This window comes from Pelodiscus sinensis, chromosome 2, assembly GCF_052426305.1.
Source record: "Pelodiscus sinensis isolate ZL-2025 chromosome 2, ASM5242630v1, whole genome shotgun sequence".
In the NCBI taxonomy this organism is placed as follows: Eukaryota; Metazoa; Chordata; order Testudines; family Trionychidae; genus Pelodiscus; species Pelodiscus sinensis.
In genome coordinates this window covers 36,985,286-37,008,107 of record NC_143053.1, presented here as the reverse complement: position 1 = coordinate 37,008,107, position 22,822 = coordinate 36,985,286, and the positions used below count along the sequence as shown (strand labels likewise).

At 48.7% G+C, this 22,822-nt stretch overlaps 1 long non-coding RNA gene across 1 annotated transcript in view; it reads left to right on the top strand.

Annotated features, from left to right (window-relative positions):
* Window positions 1–16,811, top strand: part of LOC142826974 (uncharacterized) — a 56,066-nt gene extending 39,255 nt beyond the window's left edge. The window contains exons 2-3 of the long non-coding RNA XR_012901285.2: window positions 13,795–13,921; window positions 16,674–16,811. This is a non-coding gene — a long non-coding RNA (uncharacterized LOC142826974). The remainder of the gene's footprint in view (window positions 1–13,794; window positions 13,922–16,673) is intronic.
* The last annotated feature ends 6,011 nt before the right edge of the window (window positions 16,812–22,822 follow it).

The window sequence follows — 22,822 nt, the reverse complement described above, 5'->3', positions numbered from 1 at the left end:
TTACTGTGTCTCTCAGCGCTGGTGGTTGTTCTGGTCACTTACCCTCAGTGATGGATCCTGACCCAGCCACGTGTGAGGCTTCCGCTCCAGTGGCTTCATCCGTGGGGAGATGGGAAGAGACTGAGGGAAAGGAATTCTGACCACCACTGTTGCCCTCTCTTGGCTTTTCCTCCCATCTGCCATTACAGCTACCAATTCCACAGCCGCTGCAACCCACACACCTGCTAGGTGTGGTTCACTGTCCCATGTAGTGGCACTGAGGCCACGTACAAAGAGAGAGAGAATGAGTTTCCTCCTCAGCCTTAGCTGAAAGCCCATCTGGCTTTTATAGCTAAAACTGCATAGAGGCTCGGGCACTTTGCTCCAGAGGCCCCCGGTTTGGATCCATCGGTTGGTGTTACACTGTCGGTGTTACATTACTGCCCACACAGGCACAGGCGGGGACTTTGCTGCCAAAACTCCTACTACCACCGAGTCTCTTCAATGAGCAAAAATGACCTTGCTGGGTAGAAGTAGCTGCTACTGCCATGACCACACCATCAGCCCTGGCACCTCTCCCCGCACTCTGCAAGCACTCGCTCTTCAGCCCCCAAGGCATACATCCAAATGGCTGTGGCCCTTCTCGTTGCCATCTGCCACCACATCCCCTTTTAACATCCATGTGGCTGGGGCTCCTTCCCCACCATGACCAGAAGGCCTGGCATTGCCTCCTGGGGGCTGCCTTGCCACATGTCATACTCCACATCCAGATGACATGGCCCTTGGCCATCACTGCAGCCAGCAAGATGTTCCAGAAGGTTGTCTTCTTTCTGGCATCAGAGGCTGCTGTGCAGGAGTTAGTGGGCAAAGGCATTTTGGGGTGAGGGGAGGGCTCTTTGTCCTCTAGAAGATCTGAGCATATGAGAATCTGAGAATCCGAGTCCTTAGCAGTCCCCACCCACCCTGATCCTCCCCAGTGTTGCCATTCTGCTTCTCTTCTCTACCTTGGGAAACTGGTCTCCAACCTCAGCCCTCACTCACTGGGTTGCAAGGAAGCATTCCCTGTTACAGTCTCTCATTCTACTGGCAAGGCACCATTCAGCTGCCAGCAGCAGTGAGTAGTGGGAGGAAGTTGAAGGGGTTCCTTATGGAGCCCTATCTCCCACCCAGGTCAGGGAAGGCTCCATGATTCTTTTGCCAGGTTTCAGGTCACTGCCAAAGGGACTGCTCTTTGGCCTGGCAAGGGGGGATGCCACGTGCCCCTGAGTCATGGGTGGGCATTGGCCTTGCTACTGCCAGCAACTCTTCCTATCTCATTCCTTCTCCTCCTCTTTCCTCCTGTGCCAACCAACAGTCCCACTTTGGTGCCAGGATGGTGGTCCCACCATCACACCCAGACAAGTGGACAGATCCTGCTGCCGATAGGTGAGGTTGAGAGAGGAGGGGGTTATCGTAACTTCTGGAAACACAGGAGTGGGCCCATCGTAGGAGGGAGAGAGAACACTTTCTCTGTTGCCCCATCTCTGCTTCTCCAATCCCCTCATTCTTGCCCCCCTTGGCCGGCACTCTAACACCACCACTTAGGGCCAGGGTTGCCAACCTTCCAGGTTTGGCCCAGAGTCTCGAGGAATTAAAAATTAATCTTTTATTGAGATTGTCATGTGATGAAATCTCCAGGAATGCCTCCAACCAAAACTGGTGACCCTACGCAGGGCTGGTACTGGTAACAGGGGGTAAGCATAGCAAACGTAAGTCACAGGCCCAGCTCCTTCTTCTCAAGGAGGGGGAGGAGGCCTCCTGTAAGGCATTTAGTGGGGCTGCTGCTGGGACAGTCCAGCAAGTCAACCTGGCTGAGGTGGTTCTAGTGGCAGAGAGGGGCAATGCTCTGCCCCTTCCTGAAGTCTCTTATGGAAGAGCCCTTGGAAGGAACCCCCTGCTGCCTTTTGTCATCTCTTCCCTCCACTGGTACCAAGGAGGACCTCACCTTGATGGTGAATGAGGAGGCTCCCCTCTTGGCAGGTGGGGGCTTTCAGGCCATCTTCAAGGAGACTGAAGGCCTGGCTCTGACTCCTGACTCCTTGCCAGTGGTTCTTGCTCTGGCTGCTGAGTCCATTGCAATGCTCCCAGCTCCTCCTCCCCTTCCTCAGACTACTGCCCAGGACCTTATCCTCACTGGGCACCCCCAGCCCTTTCCAGCGGCAGGTGACATTGAGCTTGAGGCTGCCGAGCCCACGGAGGCAATGCCTGGTGCTGAGCAATTGGGCTCAGGTCTCTCCCGGGTGCCCTCTCCTGCAGGAGGGTGGTTATTGCACAGCAGCTTGGAGAGCCTGACAGAGCAACGATATCACCTGATACTGACGCAGCAGGTGCCAAGCCCACCACAGCGCGTGAGCCTGGTGGCATAGAGGGGTTCTTTGCCCCTGCCTGCCTCAATCCTGTGCCTGGTGAGGAGGTGCCACACCCTGGTAACTCGGTTGCTGGGGACTCCAATTCCACTCTGCTCTGTGCCCTTCCATCTCCCAATCCCCTGCCCCAGATCACAGTCCCCCACTCCGCTAGCTCACAACCCAAATCCCTGCACCCCTCCTGTACCCCAATTCCCTGCCCTGGGTCACAATTCAACCCCCTGCATCCCAGTCCAGTGCCCCAGGTCACAAGTGCCTCCTTCAGCCAAACTCCCTCCCTTACTCCAAGTCTCCTTCTGCACCCAATCTTCCTCCCAAACCCCGCACTTCCTCCATTAATATCATGGAGGAGTGCAGCCCATGCCCACTTTCCAAATTCTTGAAGTGATCCCCCCCATCAAAAATTATTGCCCACCCCTGATCTATAGGAAATGCAAGTGTGGGGTGAAATGTGGGGGACTCAAAGCATAAGATGGAGAGTGGGTGGATGCAGGAGTCAGGGAAGGAGTTTGGGACATGGGGGCTAAGGGCAGGGCATGTGTGAGGGGGGATGCAGGACTCAGGGTTGAGAGAGTAAGGAGGGGCCCAGGGCAGAGGTTGGGGTATGTGTGTGTAGAGGGAGTGTGGGGGAGCAAGGACACGATTTAGGGAGGGCAGGGGTGGCAGAAGCCACCCCCTGATCTCCAAGGCTACGTCTTGACTGGCATGATTTTCCGCAAATGCTTTTAACGGAAAAGTTTTCTGTTAAAAGCATTTGCGGAAAAGAGCATCTAGATTGGCACGGACGCTTTTTCCGCAAAAGCACTTTTTGCGGAAAAGCGTCCGTGCCAATCTAGACGCGCTTTTGCGCAAAAAAAACCCCATCGCCATTTTCGCGATCGGGGCTTTTTTTGCAGAAAACAAATCCGAGCTGTCTACACTGGCCCTTTTGCACAAAAGCTTTGCGCAAAAGGGACTTTTGCCTGAACGGGAGCAGCATAGTATTTCCGCAAGAAGCACTGATTTCAGACAGTAGGAAGTCAGTGTTCTTGCGGAAATTCAAGTGGCCAGTGTAGACAGCTGGGAAGTTTTTCCGCAAAAGCAACTGCTTTTGCAGCAAAACTTGCCAGTCTAGACACAGCCTAAGATTCCTGCCAGGACACAGCTTGCTGTTCCCCTCTCCGCCACTGCCAGGGAGCAAGAGGAAAGTGCACAGCTTGGGTCGCTCACTCTGCCCTCACCAGACAGGAGGGAGAAGAATGGGGCGAGTTGTGAGCTTTCTTCCTGGGAGTGACTGGGAGGGGAACAACAACAAGCAGCATCCCAGAATGAATGTTAGTAGATAGGGGACTTCATCACCCCCCCATGCCCTTCCTGTTGCCCATGGGGAGCTCGGGGTTGAGGCTGTCCTGAACCAGTGGGGTGGGGGGAGCTTCCAGCCAGCCTCTTTAACCTGCCTGGCTGCCTGCTGCTTAGTGCGGCAGCCTGCAGGAAAGCCCCAGGAGCCCAGCCAAGTGCTCCAGCCAGCTGGCTTGTTCTTGCTGGAGCAGTATGCCAAGGCACACTAGCTTATTTTTGTCTCTGGTGTGAGGTGCTGTAGTTAGGGTTGCCAGGTGTCCGGTTTTGAACTGGACAGTCCGGTATTTGAGCTTTCTGTCCATGAAACAAATTGAAAAAATATATGTCCGGTAATTTCTAATTAAGTAAGTTTTATTATTATGAGTATCAGTATGTAGATGCGTACTGCCTGGCTAGCAGACATGCTCACACTGTGTGATCGTGTCTACCAGCAAGGCAGTATGCAACTATGCAGTAGAGAGGAGAGGGGTGGGGGCGGGGCTGGATGGAATCCCCAGGGCCGGAGTTGCCCATGCTCCCTGCCTGGACCATGCACAGGATGGGAAGCACCCTGGGATCTGCGTGTGCCCAGGCCAACCCCGTTCCCCCCCCCCCCCCCAGCCGGTTCCCTCCCGGCCAGCCCCACTCCCTGCCGGATGGTTTCCCCCTGGCCAGCCCAGCTCCTCCAGACCATCTCCTGGCCAGCCCTGCTTCCTGCTGGCCAGGTTCCCCGCCCCCCCACCCCCGATCTCCCCCAGCCAGCCCTACTCCCCCCGACCTCCTCCCGGCCAGCCCTGCTTCCCACTGGCTGGTTCCTGCCCCCGATCTCCCCTGGCCAGCCCTGCTTCCCACCAGCCATTTCCCCAGCCAGCCCCACTCCCACCGATCTCCTCCCGGCCAGCCTGCTCCCGCCCTGCCCCATCTGAGATCAAGTGTGTCTGCTGTTTTTTTGAAGTCATCTGTTAACCCTAGCTGTAGTTGTGGTGGTGGAGCTATGGGGAAGGGGGCATAACAATGGGGGTGGGGGAGATTTGTGCATGTTGGGATGCTGGGCAGTAGGAGGGTCTTTGTGTAGTACTGGCCAGCTGTGGTGGGACTAAGGGTGGGGGGTGGTGCTGGGCAGGGGTGGTAGTGGTGCTCAGGACACTGCATTTGTGTAGAAGGGGGGAGGCTGACTGGGGCAGCTGTGTGGTGTGACATAGGCTATGTCTACACTACAGAGTTTTTTCAGAAAAACAGCTGTTTTTCAAAAAAAAACCCTTCATTTAGTCCACACTGCAATGGCATTCTTTTGAGAGGAAAAAAAAAATCAAAAGAACAGAGGGGTTTCTCTGACATTGGTAAACCTCTTTCTACAAGGAAGAAGCCTTTTTCTGAGAGAGCTCTTTTGGAAAAAAGTGTGTGGATGGGGAAGAGGGAGTTATTTTGCAAGAAAAGGAAAGAGGAAAATGCACAGGTGCCCTGGTGGCCACTCCGTCCACAGTAATCACAGCTTACATGTGAGAGAGCGTCGATTCAGTGTTGATGCTCTCTTTCAAAAAAGAAGATCCTCGACGCACTTTGGCTGTGTGGACAATCTCTTTCGAAAGAAATTGTTTCGGAAGATCTCTTCTGGGAAAGCTTCTTCTGAAAGAAGCCTGCAGTCTACACGTAGCCATAGATCCACCTCTACAAGGGAGGAGTATGCTGGCAGTTCAGGGCTGGCTGGACTAGAGTGCACCTGGGCACTGCTGGTTTGTAAACAGGGCCCTTGTACTGGGTACAGACATGCCGTGCCATTTCCCTTTTCCCCTGACTTGCACCAAGAACTGACCTCCCCATGCCTATTCCATTGCCCCAGAGGGGCCCATGCATGTGTGTGGAGCCAGACCCACAAAAAGTTAATCCATCCCGGTCCCCTAGTGAAGGATATTGTGTGTTTCCTTGCATTCTCCTGATATAGCAAAATAATTTTTGATCTTCATAAATAGGACTGTTGTGAGTTCCTTCCTGTATATTTCATGAACTCTTGTAGACTACATAATCTTAGTTAGCGGATGGCGCCATCTGCAAATAGATTTAAATTGTAAGATACTGTGAGGGGGCCACTCACCAGCGTAGCGGGGGTCCGTCGTCTGTCCCCGGAATCAGTCCATTCCGCCCGCCCGGGCCTCCGCTCACGTGGTGTTTCCCCTCAGGACTCCTCCGGTCACGTCGTTCTCTTCGCCACACTGCTCTCCGGCAGTGCCCAAGTCACTCGCTCTGAGCCCCCCCTTCCGGGGGTTGGTGTCTCTCCAGCAGGCCTTGCCGCAGGCCTAGCAGGCTGGCCGGTTGGCTGTCCGAGCGCCCTGGCCCAGCCTGACTCTCTAGCCCTGCCCTAGCTCCAGGGAGCATCCTGCTCCCTCGGCAGCCAGGCTCACACTGCCTTCTCTGAAGCAGCCCTTCCCTTTTATGGCTCCCAGCTGGGCCTTAATTGGCCAACACCACCCAGCTGGGCTGAACTCCCCGGGCCTGCTCCAGGCTGGGGTTTGGCTCTTAAAGGGCCAGTACAGGGCAGCTGCCCTGTTACAGATACACAATGGTCCGCCAGGGAGATAGTATTTCCTACCAACACTTAAACAGTTATTACCTTCTGGTGTCTTGTCTTACATACCTTAAAAGCACAATTTTCAGTACAGATACATAACTTTAAAAATAATACCCTGACATAGATTTTTGCAATGGTTTATGATGACCAACCAGCAGGCTATGGTCTCTCAGCAGAGATCTTGCATGCTAACTTTTTGGCTAAATATTATGCAGACATCAGCCCCTGAGCACTCCTTATGCCCTGTGCCAGTTGTCATCAAGGGCTCTTTGTGTCATATTCATGACAAAGAAATCATCTCTGCTAACTTTCATGTCTATGCTCCAAAGCATGTTGGCACCATAGCCTCTCAAAGAAAAGGTCACCTGAATGTAACATGAGCGAAATAATATATTCTCCCTTAGCCTTGTTCTAGGAAACAGCTGAACCATTTGGGCTGAATTAAAATAAATAAAAAAAATCAGCCTGAGGTAGACACCAAGAATGGAAAATGTTAGTCCAAGTTGTTGAAATTTGGCAATGTAATAAGCGACTGAAAACAGGATGTTGGGAAGTTTTATTAACAGGCTACCAAACCCATCTGTAATTAGGCGACTGATTGAAAAAATTGCTACCCTATTCTACAGCATCCTGCCAAAACATTGCACTACCACCACTGGAAGATATAGTCAAATTCTATTCATTGTTACATGAATGTTTTCAGTGGAATTACAACAGAGTCACATGTCATATAACTAAAAAAAGAATGCGACCCTTAGTATTCCATACTATACTTCTGAACTATTCTAGATCTTTTTTTTTTTAAATAAAAAAGGCACATGCTACAAGCACAAGAGATTTGAATGCTTTGGAGAATCTTCAGCTACACACTTGAAGTCTGAACTAAACCCCAATCCATGACATTTTGAGGTTTCCTCATCCGCATTAAAAACTTAATTTAGAAAATGTCAAATAAGAGAGACATGGAACAAGCTTTATTTTTAAATATTTATGGTTCGGTCCATTATTTTATGTAATGAACAGCCTCTTACTCCCCAAACAGCCCAGTTATTTATTGCAGGAAAGAGACTAGTGTGCATGTTCATTAATAACTATTTTAGAACCCATTATATAATATGGAGTGGTGTCACAGTTTTACGCAGCCAGAGCCTTTTGAGATAGAGATCACACAAATCCTCTCTAACAGCCCTTTTCTGTCATGTCACATCTGAGTTTTTACACAATCTAATTTAACAGAACCACCAAATTTCGCATGTGGCTCACTGAATAACCATGTGATCTTACTTCTGGAATTCTGGTCCTTCCTTCCTTCCTTCCCACCTCTCTCTTACATTCCTCACTTGTTCTGTCATGGCGGAATCTGGGACCTGCCCAATTCTGGAAATATTCATGGGAAAATGTGAGCAGCCCGATTGACTTGGAGGCTGTTTGCAAGATTGGAGCCTTTTGACAGCACAACTGACAGCACACAGGTGGATTGTTGCAATCAGTGAAATGCCGCACAGCTGCGATAGTCCACCCACATACTCTCTGCAAGCTCAGGGTTGTAAGTTCTTTTTTCCAAAGACCAAGTCTCTGCTTGTTTCCGTGGAGCCCTACATTCACTTATAAAAAAGGAATACACATATATACTGTCACAATTTAATGTCAATCCATAAGAATCCCTATATTGTAAGTAGCTTATATCAGATATTCTATTATAGAGCATGTGGCTGTCAGCTCCCCCATACTCATCGATGTAAAGATTGCCTAACACTTGCCATTTTAAAAGTTTGTGCAACCTTTTGAAAGAAGCTTTATCACTTTCTGTGTCTATAGCTAGTCTTTGAAAATGGGAATGGGTAAAGGAAAACACCTTGCCCTGCTCTTTGGCATGGGGCCATGACAAACAGCTGTCTCTGGAGCGTAAGGGCAGTTTATAATCTGTTCCTCACATATTCCAGGCCATCTCCTTACTTCCTGGCTGTGCGGCAGGGATGCTTGGGGTCAGACACTTGCTCTGGTGATGGCCACATGCCTTCAGGTTGTAGGTGACAGGAATCAGCTCCTCCCTCTCCCTCTCTTATCAGGATTATGATTCCCCTCCAAGTCTGAACAGCAAAGCCTTCTGGTTGGTGTTGTCTCCCTGTGCTGGACCTGCTGCCCACTCTCACTCTCCACAGCTGTTCTCTGCATCCACTGTGGACTGCTCCAGCACAGTTCTACCTCGGCCCAATGGCTGCTCTTTCTGGCTCTTCTGGTTCTGGTTGCTATAAGTCTCCTCTCAGAACAGGCCTGCTCTCTGGGTTGCTTCTCTGGCTTTTGTCTCTGGCAGGCACATTGCTGCTTTCCAGCTCAGTTTGGACCTACTCTGCCTGACCCAGGCAATTCCAGCTCACACAGAGCACAAGATCCCTGGTTTCCTGAGCCAGCCTGCCCAGTTAGTCAAGTTGAGCTGGAGCATTGGCGTATCTCTGTTGTTCCTGGGGACTGTAAGTCTCAGGGTCCTTATTCTCCCATCAGACACTGGGAGCTAGCCAACCCACTTGTGATGGTCTCCTGCCATGCTATATGAAATTGTCTTATATAAACAAATATGCATAACTCAGAGATGCTTTGGACAAAATACATCATGTATCCTATCAATTTTAATACCACAATCTGCTGTATCTGTAGATCTTGTTTTGGTGTATCACTTGTGTATGTAAAGTTAGGAATATGGAGTATGGAAAGCTTTATGGTTTTAAATGTGCAAATGAAAGCTATCATGGTTGTTTCCAATGCATGGACACCTTAATGACTGGGTGAGCAACTTAATGACTTGAGAACAGCCTCGTTTGTCCTTTAAGTCTAAGCAGGGGTTGGTCTCAGGAAGACGTGACCACCCCAGCTGGTAGGGGGATACCAGTTTGACCAGGTAATTTTCCATGGAAGGTGAGAGAGAGAACAACAGGTTCCTACCCAAAGTGGAATCTATAAAACAATGTGAAGCTATCTGTCCATTTGTCTTTGGCTGGTGTGACATACCCAAGAAGGGAGCCAACAACTCAGGTAAGAGTAAAAGATCTTCCTTGGCTTGAAGGCTTGCCCAGAATAAGAACAGTTTTAGAGTAAGTTTGCAATAAGCTTTAGTGTATTAGAACTAGCTATGCATTTTATTTTAAATTTGTAATTTACTTTGCTCTGTCAGTGTTCACTTGCAACCACTTAAGTCCTACTGTTTATACTTAATAAAATTACTTTTATTTACTATCAACCAAATAATTGCTACCTGGGGGAGCAATCAGTGTGTACATCCTCCTCTTATTATAAAAGGGGGTTTACCTGAATGAGCTTTCAACGAGTGAAACTCACACAGTGAAAGACAGATCTATTTGGGGTTTGGATCCCATTTGGGGCTTTCCAGAATGCTGAGCTTTTGAACACCATTCCCCTCAGAGCTAAGTGATTCAGTGCCTGCATTGCTCTTGGGGATAGGGGGGTGATCTCAGATCTGTGACTTGTCTGAGGGAGACCAGGAGATCTGGCCCAGCAGGATAGGGTGGTGAGGAGCCCCAGGCTAGGTCTAGACTGAGGCGTTTTTGTGGAAAAAGCTACGCAAAATGCGCTCCGCTTCCCCCCCCCCCCCCCCGGAAGAGGCTTTTCCCCATCTAGACAGGGCCAAATAGTGGAAAAGCCTCCTCTTTTGGCAGAGCCCTTATGCCTCATGAAACAAGGTATACAGGGGCTCCACGAAAAAAAGCAGAAGAGCAAACGCGTTACTTGGACACGGTGGGGTTTTTGCGGGATACCAAACCCCGTAGTCTAGACATAGTCCCAGAGAGCAAGGTGAGTGTTCATGGTGACTGCAATCGACTAGTTGACCCTGGAGCCTCTGCCAGTTGATTGTGATTTCTGGGTTGCTAAAATCCAGCAGGGCTCAGGCAGTCTGTCTGCATGCACCAGCCCCAGGCCACTCCTGGAAGCGGCCAGTTGTTGGCAAGGCTCTGCGGCTGTGGACAGGATGGAGGTGGCTCTGCACACTGTCCCCATCCTCAGCACTGTCCCTGCAGCTCCTATTGGCTGGCAGTAGAACTTGCTGGCATGGGCAGCACAGGAAAACATGCTGTCTGAGAGCCGTGCCAGTAGCTGCCACTTCTGGGAGCAACATGGAGCCACAGCATGCAGGCAACCTGACAGAGCCCTGCTGCACTGCCAGCCAGAAGCCATCTATGGTAAGCACCTCCCAGCCAGAGCCTGCACCTGGCACTCCCTCCTGCTCCCCAACCCTCTGCCCCAGGTCAGAATCCCCTCCTGCACCCAAGGCAAGTTTAGTGTTTAATGTCATAATTGTGATCATTTTGTTTTAAATTAGGAAAAAAGACTTGTATGCAGAGGCCCCACAAGATCTAATAGCACACAGGAGAGTTAATCCAACCCTGCATGAGACAATCTTTAATTAAAGATTATTTTTGAATTCCTGGAGATTCCAGAATAATTCTGGAGGGTTGGCAACCCTAACTAGTGACTCCGCTAACTGAAAAAACCAGAGAGATAGAAATGAAGGTTCATGAAACAAAACTAGAAAAGGAAGAGTTACTCACCTGTGCAGTAATGTCTGTTCTTCGAGATGTGTGTCCCCGTGGGTGCTCCACGACAGGTGTTGGGCTCATCCCGGTGCCGCAGGTTGGAGAGTTTTCCTTAGCAGTAGCCCCCGCCGGACTGTGCATGCGCAGATGCCGCCTCACGCCCTTTCTGTGGAGTGCGGTCCGGCCCACCAGTTCCTCCTAGCCGGAACCATCTGAAAGACAAAGAGAACAGTTCCGAAGCAGAGAGGAGGGCGGGTTGTGGAGCACCCACGGGGACACACATCTCAAAGAACAGATGTTACTGTACAGGTGAGTAACCCTTCCTTCTTCGTCGAGTAGTGTCCCCGTGGGTACTCCACTACAGGTGAATACAAAGCAGTGGTCCGATGTAAATGATGTGCTTTGGAATCAAGGTCTCTGCATTGTGGATAGGACTGCCTGGGCCATCGCAGCATCGGTTGTTAGCATGCTTGCGAGGGCATAATGCCTGGCGAAGGTCAAGGTGGAGGACCAGGTAGCCGCACGGCATATGTCTTGCAGTGGTACACCTTTCAGGAAAGCCGTGAAGGTTGCAATCCCTTTAGTAGAATGTGCCCTTGGTTTATGAGGTAACGTTTTATTACGCAAGGAATAATAGCAAGTGATGCAGGATACAATAAGAGTGGAAATGCACTGTGCAGAAAGCTGCTGGCCCTTAGAACGGTCCACTATGGATAATAGAAGACGCTGCGACTTTCAAAAGGGGTGCATTCTTTCCAGATAAAAAGCAAGCGCTCTTCTGATGTCTAGCGTATGTAAGCGCATCTCCTCCATGTTGGAGAGCGGTTTAGGGTAAAAGGTAGGTAAGGTTATAGGTTCGTTTATGTGAAGCGGAGAGTTGACCTTTGGCAGGAAGGCAGAGTGAATGCGCAGAATTACCCCCCGCTTGGTGAATAACATATATGGGGGATCAGCAGAGAGTGCTGCCAGTTCATTCACGCACCGTGCGGAGGTGATGGCAAGCAAGAACGTCACTTTCATCGTGAGTGTGTGTAGATAACATGTCGCAAATGGTTTGAAGGGAGGACGAGTCAGAGTGTCCAGGACTAGACCTAGGTCCCACTGTTCCAGGGGAGGTTTGTGAGGGGGATACAAGTTTGCGATACCCTTTAGGAATCTTCTGGTCAGTGGGTTAGTGAAGATTGACCAACCGTCAATGGGCGGACGAAAGGCAGAAATCACTGCCAGGTGGACCTTAAGCGAGGAGCTCGCTAGTCCTCCGGTCTTCAATTGTAGAACACAGTCCAGTATCTGCTGTACCGATATTGCTAGAGGATCGACAGCCCTTACCTCACATCAGGACTGAAATCGACACCATTTGTGAAGGTAGGTCTTTTGGGTGGTCTGGTATCTACTATGTATGAGGACGTCTTTCACTGCCTGAGAGCAAGTCGTTTCTGGGCCCTGGAGCCAGCTAGGAGTCAAACCGTGACGTCCAAATGGTCAATGTGAGGATGAAGGAGCTACCCGTGCCGTTGCGACAGTAAGTTGTGTAACCGCGGAAGCTGACATCTCTGTTAGCTGAGATAGTGTTCTGGCCCCGACAGATCTGGCTATAATTATCACTGTTGCCCCGTCTGTAACTATTTTCTCCAGCTCCCATCGAATGAGTGGGATGGGGAGAAAGGTGTAGAGTAAGTCATGAGGTCCACAGTCGATAAGGAAGGCATCCCCCAGGGAAGCTGTGTCTATTCCTGCTCTTGAACAATAGCGGCGGCACTTCCTGTTGATCCGAATGGTGAAAAGTTCTATGGTGGGATACCTACAATGCTCAAAGAGGTTGCAGACTACTTCGTCGAGCAATTCCCACTTGTGCTGCAGGGGAAAGGCCCTGCTGAATGCATCGGCAATAGTATTGTTCCTGCCAGGGAGGTAAGCAGCAGTGAGTGTGATTCCATGCTGGACAGCCCAATTCCATAAGTGGATGGATTCGGCACAGAGGGATTGGGATCTGGCATCACCCTGCCGATTGATGGAGTAGACAGTGCAAATGTTGTCGGTGAGAATTTGCACTTTGATGCCTCGTATTACATGCAGGAAGTGTTTGCAGGCGTTGGACACAGCTTGCAACTCCAGAACGTTTATGTGCAATAGGGACTCCTGATGTGTCCAAAGCCCCTGAGCAGGATAGTAATGCATATGAGCTCCCCAACCAATTAGGGATGCATCTGTGGTGATTTGTGCAGCTGGTTTCAGGGTGTGAAAGGGGATGCCCGATAAGACATTCTTCGGGTTGAGCTGCCACAGTAAGGAGTCTTTCATGTGCTTTGGGACAACCACAGAATTGCGTGTGTTCTGGTTGCCCGGTGTGTATATGGTGAGTAACCAATGTTGAAGGCACCTCAGATGGAGTCTCACGTGGGGCACCACATAAGTGGTGGCCGCCATGTGACCCAGCAGTTTCAGGCAGGTAAGTATGGGTGTTTTGGGAGCAGCAAGTAAAGTGTTCCCGAGGTCTTAGATGGTATGGAACCTGTCCAGGGACAGATACGCTGTAGCGGCTATGGAATCCAGCCTCACCCTGATGAACTCGAGACTGGGAAGGCGCCATAGAAGACTTCAGGAGACTGATAATGAGCCCTAGGGCTTTGAACATGACCCTGGACGTGTTGACTGCTGCCTTAGCTTTGTCTGCAGAAAGGACCTTCAGCAGGCAGTCGTCCAAATAAGGAAAGATGGTGATGCCGAGGCATCGGAGGTAGGTGGCTATGACTGCTAGGGTTTTGGAAAATGCTCTCGGTGCTGCCGAGAGGCCAAAAGGTAGCACTTTGTACTGGTAATAGTCTTCACCCAATGTGAAACAGAGGAACCTCCTGTGAGCTGAGTGCACAGTTATGTGGAAATAAGCATCCTGCAGATCGAGGGACGCGAACCAATCCCATTCATTCAGAGCTGGAATGATAGAGGCTAACGTGACCATCTTGAATTTTTGTTTTCAAAGGTAGCGGTTGAGTCTGCGGAGATCCAGGATAGGCCTCCACCCACCAGACTTCTTTTGGGTGAGGAAGTACCGGGAATAGAAGCCTTTCCCTCTGAACTGCTTCAGCACTGTCTCCAATGCCCTGATGGTAAGGAGACATGTGACCTCTTGGTACAAAAGAGGTTCATGAGCCGGGTCCCTGAAGAGGGACGGGGTAGGAAGGGAAGGAGGGGGCTGGGTAGAGAATGGAATGGTGAAACCGGATGTGACGATTTATCTGACCCAATGCTCTGTGGTTACCGCGAACCAGCGGAGGTGGTACGGTCTCAACTGGTGATGGAATAACGTGGTTGTGTTGTGTGGAGCCTCTGTAAGGGGAATAGCACGCAGTCCCTCGATCGACACGTCAAACCTGCTGCCGAGGGTGCTGTTGGTTAGACACTTTGCCTGGTTGTTGGCAGCGTCTCTGTGTACACTGTCTCTGCCTCGGCTGATCATATGGTCTGAAGCAGGGTGCAGCATATGAGAAAGGTCTCTGCTTATTGTAAGACCAAATCTCTTGTGCCTGTATGAGAGTATACATTCCAAGAGTCCTCAGTGTGAGTCTTTGCCGGAATGGAAGACCTGATCGGTGTTCTGAGCGAACAGCGATTGACGGTCGAAACGTAGGTCCTCTACTTTTAGTTGGAGGTCCTTCGGTACTGATGCCAGGTGGAGCCAGGAAGCGCGCCGCATGACCACCAATGTCGCTGTGGGTCGAGAGGCAGTGTTGGCAATATCTAGGGCAATTTGCAGTGCTGTATGGGCTGCTGTGTAGCCCTCTTGCACTACTGCCTTCAAAATTTGCCTTTTAGTCTCAGGTAGAAATTCCAGGAGAGCATCCAGTTTAGTATAATTATCAAAATCATGATTGGTGAGGAGAGCCATGTAGTTTGCCATCCTGAGGGTTGCCGTGGCAGAGGAATAGACTTTTCTGTTCAACAAATCCAAGCACTTTGCCTCCTTATCAGTTGTTGCTGCTCTACCCTGTGCTGTCTTTGATCTTTGTTGAGCAGCATCCATAACGACGGAGTTGGGCTGAGGGTGCGTGAATAAGAATTCAGTGTCCCTAGGAGCTACACAGTATTTCTTATCAGTATGTCTGTTTGTTGGTGGCACAGAGGATGGAGTTTGCAAGATGTCATTGGCAATTTCCAAGATGGCCTCGTCGAAGGGGGGGGGGGGCGCTAGCTTGGATTTCTGGGATGGTTGTAGACTTTTTAACAGACGGTACTGTTTCTGTGGCATGTCCATGGTGTGCAGTTCCTGGGATTGGGCTACCTTTTTGAACAGCTCTTGTAACTGTTTGTAATCATCTGCAGGAAGGAGTGACCCTGGAATACTGCATCGTCCGGTGAGGAGGACGACTGATCAGTGGGGTAGACCATATGCTGTTGCTCACGGTGGGAGGGAAGATTATCATCCCTTTCCCTTTCCTACTTCCTGGCTCGAAGTAGAGGGTGCATCACCTGTGGGTGTCGGAGGAGCCTGTCTAGGAGGTGGGATGTCATGGGTCGGGTGCTGTGGAGACTGGGATTGCCTGGGTCTCAGTGACCCAGATGCAGAATATATCGCACTACGTGAGCGTGGACGTTCACGATAGTAGTAAGTGTAGTGCCGGCTGTGATGGTTATATGTTTGAGGGCAGTGCCTTGGAGAGGAATGCACTCCTGTAGTGGCAAGAATATTGTGACGTTGGTGACCTTGGTGATCTTGACCACACTGTGTAGTGTGAAGGTGAATGAGGGCAGTGGGATCGGTAGTAACGATGAGGTGAGCATGATCGACACAGGGGATCTCTGATAACGTCATGGAGGTGAACATAGTGTTCATGTCTGTGACTTCTTGAGCGGTAGGAAGGTGGAGAAGGCTTAGGAGAAAAAACAACCACCTCAGGACTTGGTGTTGGTATGCATATGTGCCTAGACTTGCGCTGCACCTTAGTAGGCATTGTAGAGGCATGCGCAGGAGGTGGAGCTGAACGCATAGGGCTAGTCGGAGCTGAGGTGAGGTATCTCGGTTCCGACCTCTCTCAGTGCCAAGGTGGCATTAGTGGTGCCGGCATGGATGATGTTGGCCCTGCCAAAGACGCTGGGATCGGTGCTGAGAACATCGGCGCCGGGCGCGAATGATGTGGTGATGCCGCTCGCTTCAGCACCGAGACTGTCAGTGCCGAGGGGGTTGCTCTCGGAGCGGCATGAGGCTCTCTTGGTGCTGTCACCGGTGCCGATTTGGGTCGCGGTGCCAGGTCGGATGGAATCGCAGGGCTAGGCGCGGATGTACTGTGGTCTTTGGGTGCCTTAGCCGTGGCATGCTTAGGCAGCAATCCTGACGTGTTCAGTGCATCTCCCGCACTGACACGCCTGGCAGGGACAGGGGTCTGCTTGTCATGGGACCTATGCGCCACAGGCGCCTCGTCCATTGAGTGCTCTGTGGTGGGCGGCTGCAATGCCTTGTTGAAGAGAAGCATCTTTAGCTGCATCTCCCTGTCCTGCCTCGCGCAGGCAGTTAATTTAGAGCATTGCGTGCACTTTTGGGGGATATGACCCTCCCCAAGGCACTTAATGCAGTGGGAGTGGCCGTCTGACGCTGGCATGGTGTCCCGGTATGACATGCACTTTTTAAACGCAGGGGAACCGGGCATGATGGCACCACTACCAAACCTAAGTCCTTCTTCCTCTCTCCTTTTGTTGTTGTTGTTGTTGTCAAAAAGCAGTGAATTGTGTATAACTATACACAGAAGAAAACTTTTTTTTGGGGGGGGGGGAGAACAAACTGGAACTAGAACTACTGGGAAGGGGCTAAACTGAGATGAAAAAAACAGAACTTTCTACTTAAAATTTTTCTCTCTCTCTCTTCAGAATGGAGGAAGAGCTCGTCCGGATTCCATCTGCAGCCGTGGACAGTTAGAAGGAACTGGCAGGCCGGACTGCGCTCCACAGAAAAGACGTGAACGGCACGAGTCGGCATCTGCGCTTGCGCGGTCTGGCGGGGACTACAGCTAGGAAAACTCTCCAAGCTGCAGTGCCAGGACGACCCCGACACTTGTAGTGGAGCACCCAGGGGGACACTAGTCGACAAAGAAATTCACAGTTAGACAAACACAAAAATCAGGAGGAAGTGGCGAGGAACAAGCTAGACAAAGGACGTAATAACTTTACGGTGCAAATAAGATTATTTCAAATGTATGGATGAAAATGTAGTATAAGTGCTAAGTACTATATCATTAAAAATTGAAGAATTTATTGTTAAGATTTCCTATTTTTATTTTTTTTAAATAAGTAAATGGCGTGGATTTTGCTTATCAGCCCATGCAAATACACCTGATGACATGTGAAAAACAAATCCAAATCAAGTTTAAATTAGAAAGTCACAAATGCTGTAGATGAGATTTGTCAACTTTTTCAGGATATTTTGGTGATGAGGTCCCAGTGTGCATTAGTGGGAGCTGCTATCCATGTGTGTTCTAAAAGATTTGACAGTCACACATTGGCAATGGGTTTCCATGTACGACCATATTGGTGTAGCTAAGCATTGTACTCCTGAGCTGACGGTACTACACAATATGGCCCTATCCAGCCAGGACCATAGTCTAGTAAACCATTATTCATTCGTGTCAAGGCAATTTAAACATAATTGTTTCAACTTTTCTGTTCACGAGCCAGTATTTCCATTCTCAGATGCATTAATTTAAAAAATTCAAAAAAGGTGAAAATAAGAGGGCTCTGGATTTCTGTAGTGACATGCACCATTCATTATATTGTCAACTTCTGAAAAACTGCTTCCACAATAGCTGGGACAAGAAGCTTTTGTGTGCTTTGACTCAAAGGTCAATAGATATGTAGACTACAAAAGAATGTTTCTTTGAAACTAAGAGTAGATTTTGCGGATCTTGATTAAGTGTCCCTGGCTTGTGAGGGCTGGACAGAACAATTATAGCTATGGACAGTTTGATCCTGAATAGAAAACGGAAGGGCTACAGAAGGAAACACTATTAGATCCCACATCCCCTTGTTTAATAGTGGAACAAAATGTACTTTTATGCCTGTGCTGTTGCTAGCATCAAGCTTAGGCTCTTTCCCTGTTACCCCAGGGTGCCTTCATTTGCAGTCAGCCTGTTCCATTTTAGTCCAAAGGTGGACTCTTAATACAGAACCAACTTCTGTCCTTATTGGTCCCATTTCAATAAAAAGCACTGCTTAGATGAGACCAGGGAGCAGGTTTTGGCCCTGAGATTTAATTACGTAATTCTCTTATAAGTCAGTTCAACTCAGATTTACATTTTTAAAGTATTGGAAGCTTCGTTGTTCTAATTATTTGTAGGTATGATAATTATTTAGATTATCAGCTTGTTAGTTTAAAAAAGCCAGGAGGGGATCATATTTGGATTATTGCTAATGGGTGTATTTCCCCATAGCTCTTTCTGAAAATGAAGATAAAACAATATTTAATGTATCATTCTATCAAATAAGGCCTGTAATACACTCAGTGGGAGACCAAACATACAGCAGAAGTAGCCATCTGTACATGCAGTTTGGAATGTTGAACGCAGTCCTGCTCCCATTACAGTTAACTAGGCATCTAGTACATATTTTTGACAACTTTTGGGCGCCATACAAAGATATACAATAATTATAATTTTGGTAATTCTCCCACTTAATTGAGGGTCTGCAGGATTAGATTCTTAGTGGCTAAAAAGTAGCCACACTATAGAAAATAAATAGTATAGCAAGAAAAGTGATTTGAAGATCAGTTTAGAATTTCTTCTGACATTTATAGCTGTTTCTCAGGTTTTGGAAAACTAATGTTCAGTAGATGGTTCTGACAGTGGGGTAGAAAATGTTATTTTAAAATAAATTCAATGGCTGCAATAAAGAGCACAGCTTACTGCCAAAGTGAATAAAAACTAAGGGTCAAATCCTACAACCTTTACTCATATAATTAGTCTCATGTGTAAAGGTTCAAGCCCTTAATGTTCCCACTGAATAATTTGGTTCACTCTTACAGACTGTGCATTGCCAGTTCTTGTTTTGCTTCATGCCTCTGTGTGTTTTTCATATTCATTTCCTTCAGAATCATAGAATTATAGAGCTGGAAGAGACCTCAGGATGTCATCAAGTCCAGCCCCCTGCCCAAGGCAGGACCAACCCCAACGAAATCAACCCAGCCAGGGCTTTGTCAAGCCGATACTTAAAATCCTCTAGGGATGGAGATTCCACCACCCCCCTAGATAACCCATTCCAGTACTTCACCACCCTCCTAGTGAAATAGTTTTTCCTAATATCCAACCTAGACCTCCCCCACTGTAACTTGAGACCATTGCTCCTTGTTCTGCCATCCATCACTACTGTGAACAGCCTTTTTCCATCCTCTTTGGAACCTCCCTTCAGGAAGTTGAAGGCTTCTATAAAATCCCCCCTCACTCTTCTCTTCTGCAGACTAAACAAACCCAAATCCCTCAGTCTCTCCTCAGAGGTCATGTGCTCCAGCCCCCTAATCATTTTGGTCGCCCTCTGCTGGACCCTCTCGAATGCATCCACATTCTTTCTATAGTGGGGGGCCCAAAACTGGACACAATTATTTCAGATGTGGCCACACCAGAGCTTAATAAAGGGGAATAATCACTTCTTTGGATCTGCTGGTAATGCTCCTCCTAATGCACCCTAATATGCCATTAGCCTTCTTGGCTACAAGGGCACACTGTTGACTCTCATCAAGCTTCTCATCCACTGAATTCCCCAGATCCTTTTCTGTAGAACTGCTACTTAGCCATTCAGTCCCCAGCCTGTAACAATGCTTGGGATTCTTCCGTCCCAAGTGCAGGACTCTACACTTGTCCTTGTTGAACCTCATCAGATTTCTTTTGGCCCAATCCTTTAAATCTGTCCAGGTCACTCTGGACCCTATCCCTGCCCTCCAGCGTATCTACCTCTCCCCTAGCTTAGTGTCATCTGCAAACTTGCTGAGGGTGCAATCCATGTCCTCATCCAGGTCATTAATAAAGATGTCGAACAAAACCGGTCCAAGAACAGATCCTTAGGGCACTCCGCTAGAAACCGACTGCCAACCTGACATCGAGCCTTTGATCACTACCCATTGGGCCTGACAGTCTAGCCAGCTTTCTATCCATCTTACAGTCCATGAATCCAATCCATATTCCCTTAACTTGCTTTCAAGAATATTGTGAGAGACCGTATCAAAAGCTTTGCTCAAGTCAAGGTATATCACATCCACTGACTTTCCCATACCCACACAGCCAGTTACCTCATCATAGAAGCTAATCAGATTGGTCAGGCACGACTTGCCCTTCATGAATCCATGTTGACTATTCCTGATCACTTTCCCCTCTTCCAAATGTTTCAAAATGGATTCCTTGAGAATCACCTTCATGATTTTTCCAGGGACTGAGGTAAGGCTGACTGGTCTATAGTTCCCTGGATTGTCCTTCTTCCCTTTTTTAAAGATGGGCACTACATTTGCCTTTTTCCAATCATCTGGGTTCTCTCTCGATCTCCACGAGTTCCCAAAGATAATGGCCAAAGTCTCTGCAATGACATTTGCCGACTCCCTCAGTACCCTCAGATGCATTAAATCTGGGCCCATGGATTTGTGTATGTTTAGATTTTCTAAATAGTTCCTAACTTCTTCTTTCCCCACCAAGGGCTGTCCACCCCCTTCCCGTACTACATTGCCTAGTGCATTTGTCTGGGAGCTGACCTTGTCCGTGAAGACAGCGGCAAAGAAAGCATTGAGTACTTCAGCTTTTCCCACATCATCTGTTACTTGGTTACCTCCCTCATCCAGGAAGGGCCCCACACTCTCTCTGATCATCCTCTTATTGCTAACATGCCTATAGAAACCTCTCGTTATCCTTCACATCCCTTGCTAGCTGCAATTCCAATTGTGCTTTTGCCTTCCTGATAACTCCCCTGCATTCTCGAGCAATATATTTATACTCCTCCCTAGTCATCTGTCCAAGTTTTCACTTCTTGTAAGCTTCCTTTTTGTGTTTAAGCTTACCAAGGATGTCTCCGGAAAACCAATCTGGTCGCCTATCATATTTGCTTTTCTTGCTGCGCATTGGAATGGTTTCTTCCTGTGCCTTTAATAAGGCTTCTTTAAAATACTGCCAGCTCTCCTTGACTCTTTCCCCTTTGTGTAAGCATCCCAGGGAATCATGCCCATCAGTTCTCTGAGGATATGTCTACACTTGCACTCTAGTTCGAACTAGGGATACAAATGTAGGCATTTGAAATAGTCAATGAAGCGGGGATTTAAATATCCCGCGCTTCATTAGCATGATCTCGCCGGCGTGTTACTCCGATCAACAGCTGTTTCGAAAGTGAAGGTTCGCACCGGGACGCGTTAGTTCAAACCAAACCCCTTGGTTCAAACTAATGTTACTCCTCATTTTTTGAGGAGTAATGTTAGTTTGAACCAAAGGAGTTTGGAAGAGCACTACATTTGCCTTTTTCCAGTCATCTGGGTTCTCTCCCAATCTCCACGACTTTCCAAAGATAATTTTTTTTGAGGAGTAACGTTAGTTTGAACCAAGGGGTTTGGTTCGAACTAACGCGTCCTGGTGCGCACCTTCACTTTCGAAACAGCTGTTGATCAGAGTAACATGCTGGTGAGATCATACTAATGAAGCGCGGGATATTAAATCCCTGCTTCACTGACTATTTCGAATGCCTAGTTCGAACTAGGGTGCAAGTGTAGACATGCCCTGAGGGAGTCAGGGTGTGTATTTTGCTACTCTCCTTTCTTCCTTTGGTCAGGATCTTGAAAGCTACCATCTCATTATCATTGCTTCCCAGGTTGTCACCCACTTCTACTTCCCTTACTAGTTCCTCCCTGTTTGTGAGCAGCAGGTCAAGCTGCACATGACCTCTGCTTGGTTCCTTCAGCACTTGTACCAAGAACTTATCCCCAACATTCTCCAAAAACGTTCTGGATTGTCTGTGTACTGCTGTATTGGTCTCCTAACAGATGTCAGGGTGATTAAATTCCCCCATGAGACCCAGGGCCTGTGATCTGGAAGCTTCTCTCAGTTGTCCAAAGAAAGCCTTGTCTACCTCATCCACCTGATCTGGTGGTCTATAGCAGACACTAACCACAACATCACCCCTGTAGCTTCCACCTCTAAACTTAACCCATAGACTCTCAATAGTCTTTTCTCCCTCTAAATACTGGAGCTCTGAGCAATCATACCGCTCTCTTACATACAATGCAACTCCTTCTCCTTTTCTCCCCCGGCTGTTCTTCCTGAACAGTTTACACCCTTCCATGACAGTGCTCCAGTCATGCGAGTCATCCCACCAAGTCTCCGTTATTCCAATCAAATCATAGTTCTTTGACTGGGCCAGGGCTTCTAATTCTTCCTGTTTGTTTCCCAGGCTTCTTGCATTGGTGTACAAACACCTTAGATAACCAGTTGATCGCTTTACCTTCTCCATCTGAATCAGGGGTCATCCTTTGTTGCTCGTTCCTCCTTGTGATTCTTCCCAGTGTCCAACTTCCTCACTTACCTCAGGGCTTTGGTCACAATCCTCAAATGAACCTAGTTTAAAGCCCTCCTCACTAGGTTTGCAAGCCTGCCCGCAAAGATGCTCTTTCCTCTTTTGGTTAGGTGGATCACATCTCTTCCTAACAATCCTTGTACCTGGAACACAGTCCCATGGTCGAAGAAACCAAAGCCCTCTCTCTGAAACCATCTGCGCAACCACGCATTTACTTCCTCAATTTGACAATCCCTACCCAGACCTTTTCCTTCAACCAAAAGGATGGACAAGAGCACCACTTGCACTTCAAATTCCTTGATCCTTCTTCCCAGCATTACATAATATGCTGTGACCCACCCAAGGTCATTCTTGGCCGTATCGCTAGTTCCTTTCACGTACAATACTTGTCTCCTTCTGAAAGAAAGCGTTAAGTGGAGAATAAATTAGATGAAGTAACGTGAGGGTGGAGAAACAAATATTGGTTGGCTAGAAGGTGGAATTTTGCATTA